Raw genomic sequence first — 9,211 nt, forward strand, 5'->3', positions numbered from 1 at the left:
TTATTATATATATATATATATATATATATATATATATATATATATATATATAATTAGAGCCTTTGAAATGATATAAGCTAAACAAAAAAGAAAAAAAAGATAAAATGCTTTTATTTGTTTTCAGTTAGCTTTTGTTTTGCAAGTTAAAAGCTTACCCATTATATTAAGAAAAGCTTGTTCGATTAGCTAACATATTATATTATGATAACTCACTATTTTCCCAGGCATTGTAAAGTGGGAGTTGAGATTGTGCAGCTGGCAAAACAATGATTTGCTACTTTATGCTAGTCAGACCAAACAACCATCCAATTGGCGACTAGCATTAACCATTAACATGTTTTGAGGAGGCTATTGAACTGGTCACGGTTATTTGTAAGTGTCTTTAGCAACTTTCTAAAGTCCTTCACTGGAAGACTGTGGCATACAAGGTCTATGCTTTTGATGTCTCTGAAAGAAAATTTTAGTGCTGTGTTGATCTGAAATTTGGCAAGACTGAAGTGATTTTGGGAATAGAAGCATTTTTATAAGAACAAATTTGATTCAGGCTTGATATATTGTCATAGCTGATAGCGTTTGCAGAATTCCTTTCAAAATACATTTTTTATTTATATTTTTTTGTACACTGTACAAATGCTTACAGGTGAACATGTCGTATAGTATAATCTGTTTAAATGTGTGCACAAACACATGCATTCAACACAAGCAAACCAGAAAGTTTCATCCTTGTCCAGTGTCTGCTATTTATTTATATGAGCATTAAAATGTCTTTGTACTCGTTTAAACCAGAGTTACAGTATGTCATAAATTATGCAATAGTATACAGCAATATAGATAGTGGACTCATATTTTAGATGGAAGCAATATACAGTTTCTCACTTCACAATATGTTAATTGATGAACTGTGTAGATTGCTTGTGGATTATTGTGATGTTTTAATCAGCTGTTTTAACTCTCATTCTGGCGGCACCCATTGACTGCAGAGGATCCATTGGTGAGTTTCTCAAAAATTGTTCTGATGAAGAAACTAAATAATCTATCTTTCATGGTCGGAGGGTGAGTAAATGTTCTGCAAATTCATTTTCAAATTCGTTTTCATTTTGGAGTGTTTTCCATTTTGGGACTATTCCTTTAACCCCCATCACAATGAGGCAAGAACAGTTTTGATTATGAATGTTTAAAGGAACAAGAATGTGCTATTTTACCTCATTTTCATTTATATGGCATATATTTATGTTTATTAGAGTGTCATACTGTTAGATTAGCAAAATGCTAATGTCAAACTGGTTGTAATCAATTGAGAGTCGAGCCTCTTCCTGTGTGCGTCACATGTGGAAGATGCTGTCTGTGAAGATCTAAATTAGTCACTCATTCAGTTTCAGGTAGCTGTCTATGTAAGCAGTTGGCAAAGTTAGGAACAAAGTTAGGACAAACAGAACAAAGTTCCAGTGCGCGAAGGATCTTATATTTGTATACCCTGTGTGTGTGTGTGTGTGTGTGTGTGTGTGTGTGTGTTTGTGTGTTTTCTCGTGTATTTTACTGTCTTCACTTCACTTCCTGGACTACACATACAGCACCACTTTTCATTCATTTTCAATGAAAAATACATCAGTTGTCCCAAGTGCATCAAGGCAGCCAAGCACAAGCCGAAAATAAAGCAATATTCTGGATCTGACTCATCTCCAACAATAGAACATGTTTTGAGAGGTGCCTATCGTCCCATATGCTAGAATGTTTTTTGCATGAACCATGCAGAGTTAATGATATCTTTAACTCCAGAGCAGATCAATATCATCTTTATTTTGTCAGTAAGTACAGGTCTAGGATCAGGAGAAGAAAACCGCCAGTCAACATTGGGCGTAGAGCATGCACCTCTGTCGAGATATGTAAATGTAGGGCTGATCAATTATGCAAAGGCACAAATGGAGGTCTGTTATTGTAACAAGATTAAAAATGAGTTGCCAGGTGGTCAGTGTAAAACTCATTATCAATTTCATAGCGATTAACAGTCATCATTGTCATTACCACTGTCATCATTACCTCAGTCACGGTCACCGTCATTCTTATCACAATTCATCATTAGCATCTATATCATCACTGCTATTATCAATATCATCATCATTATAACCAATATCATCACCACAACCATCATTATCTTCATCATCATTACTGTCATCATCACCAATCTTTTCATCATTGTCATCATCATTATAATTATTCATTCATGATCACTACGTCATCATCATAATTATGTTGATCATCATCAATACATCATACATCAGTATTATCATCATCCTCATAATCATCATCATTACCACCATCACAGTTATCATTATCGTCAACATAATTTCATCATCACCACCACCATCATCATTATAAGCATCATCACTACCAGCTGTCATTACCATAAGTTTCATCATCACTACCATCATCATAATCATCATATTCATTATGACTAGCATTATCATTTTCATAATCATCATTACTACCACTGTTATCATTTCCATCATTACTATAATATTCATCATTACTACATCATTACTATCATAATCTGCATCGCTATCAGTTATCATTACCATAATTTTCATCATCACCACCATCATCATAATTGTCATCATATTCATCATTACCACTATCATCATCATCATCACTACCACCACTGTTATTTCCAGTATTACTATAATATTAATCATTACCACCACCACCACCATCATCGTAATCTCCATCGCTATCAGTTATCATTACCATAATTGTTTATAATAACCACCATTAACATCATCATAAATACCAGAATCACCACAACCATTGTCAACATCCTCGTCATCAACACTATAACCTCCAGAACCACGGTCATCATAATCAAAACTGTCATAATAATACTACTAATACTACTACTAATATTACTGCTACTACTACTAATAATAATACTACTAATGATAATAATAATAATAATAATAATAATAATAATAATGATAAATACTGGGGTCTTTTTCTCAGGTGAAAAATCTGAGATGCCTATCCATTTCTCTGTCTGTTAGAAAAAAATGGAGATCCCATTAGAGATTTTTTTTTCACCCATCCAAATGGCATACTCCCCACATACTTTGCAAAACTCGAATCCAATGCTTCTAACTCTCACAGATTCTTTGCAATCTTCATGTGAGGAAATATGAGTCATGTGAGGTCTCTCCTTTGAATCAAAGCAATCATTAATTTGAGGATTAGCTCTCATCTCTCCTCTCTGTCTGCCTTTGTTTGCAGGGCTGAATCAGGCCAACAGCACCCGGGGCCCAACACTTTGAAAGCTGCTTCCTGCAGGCATGCTGGCCTTGTGTCAGAAATGGGCTTTTTGAAAGACATCTGACATCCACTGGAGAGTACAGTGCTGTAAAGGGGGAGGAAAGGAGAGCGAATAGATTTGGAACATAACATGTTCATATCCAGCCCAGCATTTTAGGGCATGAATGACCTTTAGAAAGAATGTGATCTATTCAATTTCAGCCTGTGATGTTCATTACTGGCCTGCTTGGGCTAATGAACAAGAGTCCTTGATAAGAAATATAGACTGCTACCATTTATTTTTTTCACCTTTCACTTGAAAATTCTGTCATCATCTTATAATGTCATTTGAAACTCATTATAATTTCGCTTGGTTTATTAATATATGTTTGGTCAGGATTTGATGGATGTCCATTTCTTAGTGTTTGACTGAATGCAATGCAATAAGTTTCCAGAAACTCAATCACAACCAGTCAGATTCAACACATTGACATTGCAGAAATTATTCCAAAAATAGAATTCTGTCACTTTTTGCACACTGTCATCACAATTAAGACAAATATAAAGTTAAAAAATAAAAGTTAACTGTGAGATTCAAATATTCAGCTAAATCTTTCATTGTCCATCCCATATTTGGCCCGTCTCTCTATCCACCAAGTGGTTCTTAGCCTTAAAAACGCAGAAAACTCCTGTTTTAATAAATAAAATTGGCAAAAAGGCCAAAAATAGAAAAGGTAATTGTGAAAGCCAAATTTAAACTAAGTATCAGAGACTCCAAAGCCCCAAATTCAGCATTATGGTCCTCTTGTGGATAGAGCCAGATCAGAAGTGTCTGACTCAAACTCTGATCATGGATTTGCCCAGAGATTTCAGATGAGAGGCCATCCTAAATTGAGGGACACAAAACAGCAAGTGCTTCTAACCTCAACTCCTCAAATAGCCTTTCACATGGCACCCTCATTTTTTAGGGCAAGATTGCTTAAAAATGCTGTTACTTCTTTGACTACACTTCCATTAAAATCTGAAAATAATCCAATGATGCAGTTGATCATGGCAGCCTATTTAGATTCCATGTTATTTAGGTCATTTCTTTAAGACTATGTGTGTATATTTTCTTCTAGCAATTTCACAGATTGCAGTATAACTTTGATGCAATTCCGTTTTCACGAAAAAATCTCAGGACACATGAGTAACCAATCTATAGATTTTTTATCTTATTTTGCAATGCAGACGTAATCTATTTGATGCGAATGTGTGAGACTTCCGATTCATTCGCTGCAATAACTAGAAGAATAACAAAGTGCAGTAAACAGTAAAACAATTTGAGCTACAAAGCAGTGTACTTTTATAATTACAACAATACAGTGATAAATGCCAGTTTGCATAACGAGCTGTTTTGTACAGCTAAAATTACTTTAAGCTGATCACGCTGAAAGCCTCGCACATTCAAGTTACAAATGACTGCTCCCGCTCTAACGTAAAAAATAAGGTGGATATCAAAAGGCATTTATGTTGTTCCAAGAAGAAGATGGCAGCTCTGTATGTGACAGGCACTTCTGTTAATTCCATTGGCAGAGTGATAATGAGGTGGTATGGAGCAGAACGGCTTGAGCTGTGTCCAGTTCATTAGAAGCTGACCATTCCGTGACACGACTTGCCAAACGCAAACTGACCCCACTTGTCCAGTAATGAGCCTCTGGTAATTCATTAATATTGATACAGCTCATAGAGGTTGGTGAATTGTGAGAGAGCACTTGAGAAGCCTGACCATATGGAGAAGTCTTTTTTTTTTTTTTTGGCTGAAGATTTGAATAACTTGATGGAATAGTCAACTAAATTTGAGGTTGAGCTACACAGCTGAATACTGAGTGGTGTAGGAGAAATGTTGATTGACTTGTCTGTGTAACAGTTGCTTTCCATGTTTCTCATAACCTTAGTTGTCAACTTTTGTGGCCTGTTCCAGAGACACTGTGATACTAAACACTGCTCTGTTTGAGCATACCAACCAGCAGGATAGTGTGTGTTTAGGTTGGGACTTCTTTTTTCATATTCTGTTTAATAATGCAAATGGTGCATAATTTACAAACTACACTTTTAATTTATAAGAGGGCGAATATTTTTGAATGGTGAATAACATTGATCATATCCTTACAATGGCACCTGTCAAGGGCTGGGATATATTAGACACCAAGTGAACAATCAGTTCATTAATTTCATGTGTTGGAGGCAAGTGAACTTTAGATCTATTTGGATTGTAATAGTTTCTCATGTGGACGTAAGCTATTTTCAACATTTATAGGGGTTAGTCAGTAATTTTACTGCTGTCCGAATCTAGAATGTCTGTGTTTTTCTCCCACCACCCGTGTAAAATCTCTGGCCGAATTACCTGTTTTTTTATTTAATTGCTGTCTGAATCCACACCATTGAGTTTACAAGAAGGGATCAATTCAAAATTCACTGTTTTAATTCTTTTTGACCACTGCCAAGCACCGTGCAGTAATTGTTACGCTTCGCTGTAATTTGCATGCATTTTAGACGACCACAGCCAGTGGAAGCTTTTAAGAATAAAAAGAAAGAGAAGAAAATCATGTAAACATTTGAAATGGGCCATTATGCATTATGATGACAGCAACAGGTATACAGTATATATACCATGCAGGAAATCATGTGACTGACCACGTCAGCAGTGCGCTCCCGGGTTGGTAGGATCACAGAACTCACTGCTTCGCCGTGAATAAATTACCATCTGAAGTTTACAGACATCCACATAAGAAACAACTACCATCCCCATATGGCTTTTGACAACTTTACAACTTAACAAGGGCCAAATAGCGACTGCTAGGCAACTGGGACAGAGCATTTCCAAAATTCCTGTCATGTGGGGTGTCCCTGGTATGCAGTGGTTAGTACCTACTGAAAATGGTATAAAGAAGGACAACTGGTAAACTTGCGTCAGGGTCATGAGTGCTCAAGGTTAATTGATGCACATGGGGAGTGAGGGCTAGTATGTTTGATCACACAGAAGAGCTACTGTAGCTCAAATTGCTGAAAAACTTAATACTGGCCACAATAGAAAGGTATCAGAACACACAGTGCATAGTTTGTGTGAAAGCACCCACAATGGACATGTAGGCATCAGAACTGGACCATGGAGCAATGGAAGAATCTCAGTCTGACTGAATATCTATGGGATTTGCTGGACCAATAAATCCAATCCATTGAGGCTTCACCACACCACTTGCAGGACTTAAAGGATCTGCTTCTAATGTCTTGGTGCCAGAAACCACAGAACAATGGAAGTCACACAAATCAAAACTGTTTGATTACCAACATTCTTCAAAATATCTTACTAGTATATTAAACCCTGGTGTTATTCTAAAAACGGTATGATATTTCTCTTTCAGTCATGGCCTAATGGTTAGTGAGTTGAACTTGTAACCCAAAGGTTGCGGGTTTGAGTCTCAGGTCCGGCAGGAATTGTTGTGGGGGGACTGAGGTGATACCCTTGAGAAAGGTACCAAACCACCAATTGCTCCTCGGGCGCCACAGCAATATGGCTGCCCACTGCTCCGTGTGTGTTTTCACAGTGTGTGTGTGCACTTGGATGGGTTAAATGCAGAGCTCAAATTCTGAGTATGGGTCACCATACTTGGTCACAAGTCACTTCACACTTTCTGAAAACAAAATTAGTATTTTTGTAAAAAAAAAAAAAAAAAAAATCCTGCTAATGCATGTCCATATGATAGGAGTGAATGGTGGCCTTCTTCAAACTGTAAAAAAGGATGTAGAAGTATGACAGTGCCAGAATTTATGAATTATGTACTAGCGCTGTTCCCAACTAAAGATTTTTCTTGTTGACTAATAGTCGTTTAACGAATTCGTTTGCCCATATAATCTTAAGTAAATTGTGTGTAAACTTATTTGGCTTGCTGTCCACTGATGAGGGGCTCGATGAAGCAGCTTCAACTCGAGCTCTGATATACCCCGAGGGACTTGATATAGGATGATTACGAAGGGCAAGGTACCTAAGATGAAGGTGGAGTTTTGGGGAGGTGGAGGGATGCTGGAACAGCTGCGACTGGAGAGAGGTAAGCAGCTGCTTATATACTCTGGCTGTTGATTGAAAGATTAGATGGGCTCGCTCCTCCCTAACTTACATTAAGGAACTTCATTTAACGAGTTCGTTTGCCCATATAATCTTAAGGAAATTGTGTGTAAACTTATTTGGCTTGCTGTCCACTGATGAGGGGCTCGATGAAGCAGCTTCAACTCGAGCTCTGATATACCCCCCAAAAGTGCAGAAATAAATTTGGGACAGCGGGTTGAGTTTAGCGAGATCAACATATCTGAGGGTTTAAGTATACGGGATACCTAAATACTTGAAGAATAATGGTGATACCCCCCAAAAGGAGTGAAATTTTTAAGCTATACTAATGATGATGGTGAGAGAGCTGCACTTTGGAGCTTTAATTAAGGAGCAACTTACTGCTGCACTGCTGCGGCAGTGACTTTCCTGGAATTACTCCTGCGGGAGTATCTCAGGACTGGAGGTTTGAGAGCGTAGCTGGAAGTCCACCCCGCTGCACATCCGTGCCATGGAGCCCTATGAAGTAAAAAATACCAAGGGGCCCCTAGATGTCATGGATGGGGCAGGGTGTCCTCGGCCCTGCAGGGAAACGGGCCACGGACGTCCAAAGCGACCCCTCCCCCCCCCGCTGCAGAAAGAGGGAGCCTGCGGTGTATATATAAACGCAGAGCTACCCTCCCCCCGATGCGAGGGTTTGAACCCCGTAAGGACATGCGGGCCCGCTGCACCCGAGGGACAGATGGACCTTGGTACCTCCAGTCCGCTTGTTCGGATAGGAGGGCTCCCGCTGCGATCCGAACGGGAGAGCCCCCATAGTTAATAACATGGAGGATCACACGGCGATTCGGAAAGGGGGAGCCCCCACTGCGCCCGAACAGAAAACTCACACTGCGATTCGACCGGGAGAGCTCCCACACATTTGAAGGAGAGAGCTCCCTATATGTATCAAAGGAGATCTCAATCGCAATCAAACAGGAGAGCCCTCACTGCGATTCGAACGGGAGAGCCTGGACGGCATCTGGATGGGGAACCAACACGGCGATTCGAATGGGAGAGCCCACTCCAGGAGTGGTAGCTCACGCCGATTCGAAAAGGGGGAACTCTCGCTGCATCCGGATGAAATAGGAGCCCTGCGGGACTAAGTAAGCAGAAATGCGCGGAATAGTAGGGGGGAAGCGGTCTGGACTCAGAAAGATGCTAGTGTTAGGTGAGCTTGTCTAATGTGGTGAAGATCAGATCGAATGTATGTTTCGAAGGTATGAGACGTCCATCGGCCCAGCATTTTGATTTGGTGTTCGGAAAGTCCCCTCTGTGCTGCTGTAGTGGCTGCCCCAATGCGGAACGAATGGGAAGAGAAATTTTTAGTTGGGATGCCGGATCTGCTGAGGATGGCTTTGAGGTTATTTTGGAACCAATGTCTGGAGGCAGGAAGGTTTTTATCATCGGTAAAAAGAGGGTCAAGAGAAGAGGTCATTTGGGATTTCCTCTGGTGAAGAAAAAGGGCTATGGACTGATATGGTTGGATGGGGGTTGGCAAATTGAAGATGAAGATTGAATGGCCGTGTTTCAGTTGGTCAGTTTTGCTTTGTTTGATGTTGAAACGTATGATATCGTGGTTTATGATTTGAAGGTCGGAGAATGTGGGATGTATGGCTGGGTTGAAGTTTGAGTTGGTGGTGAGTTCTGAGACTCTGAGGAAGCCGAAGAAAGCCAAATTGAACATGGCATCCAAGGTTCTGGTTTTGTTAGGGGGAAATAAACCTGAACGGAGAGTAGTTAGGCAGATGCTGAGGAGATCGATGGTTAGGGGCTGTCTAGAGTCTGGACGAGGGGGATTGGTTTTTTGTA

At 39.5% G+C, this 9,211-nt stretch overlaps 1 long non-coding RNA gene across 1 annotated transcript in view; it reads left to right on the plus strand.

Annotated features, from left to right (window-relative positions):
- Positions 1-7,254: 7,254 nt before the first annotated feature.
- LOC107561488 (uncharacterized) overlaps positions 7,255-9,211 on the plus strand; it is a 5,125-nt gene continuing 3,168 nt past the window's right edge. Inside the window, exon 1 of the long non-coding RNA XR_001605860.1 lies at positions 7,255-7,364. This is a non-coding gene — a long non-coding RNA (uncharacterized lncRNA). The remainder of the gene's footprint in view (positions 7,365-9,211) is intronic.

Source organism: Sinocyclocheilus grahami, unplaced genomic scaffold (assembly GCF_001515645.1).
Source record: "Sinocyclocheilus grahami isolate Dianchi unplaced genomic scaffold, SAMN03320097.WGS_v1.1 scaffold775.1, whole genome shotgun sequence".
In the NCBI taxonomy this organism is placed as follows: Eukaryota; Metazoa; Chordata; class Actinopteri; order Cypriniformes; family Cyprinidae; genus Sinocyclocheilus; species Sinocyclocheilus grahami.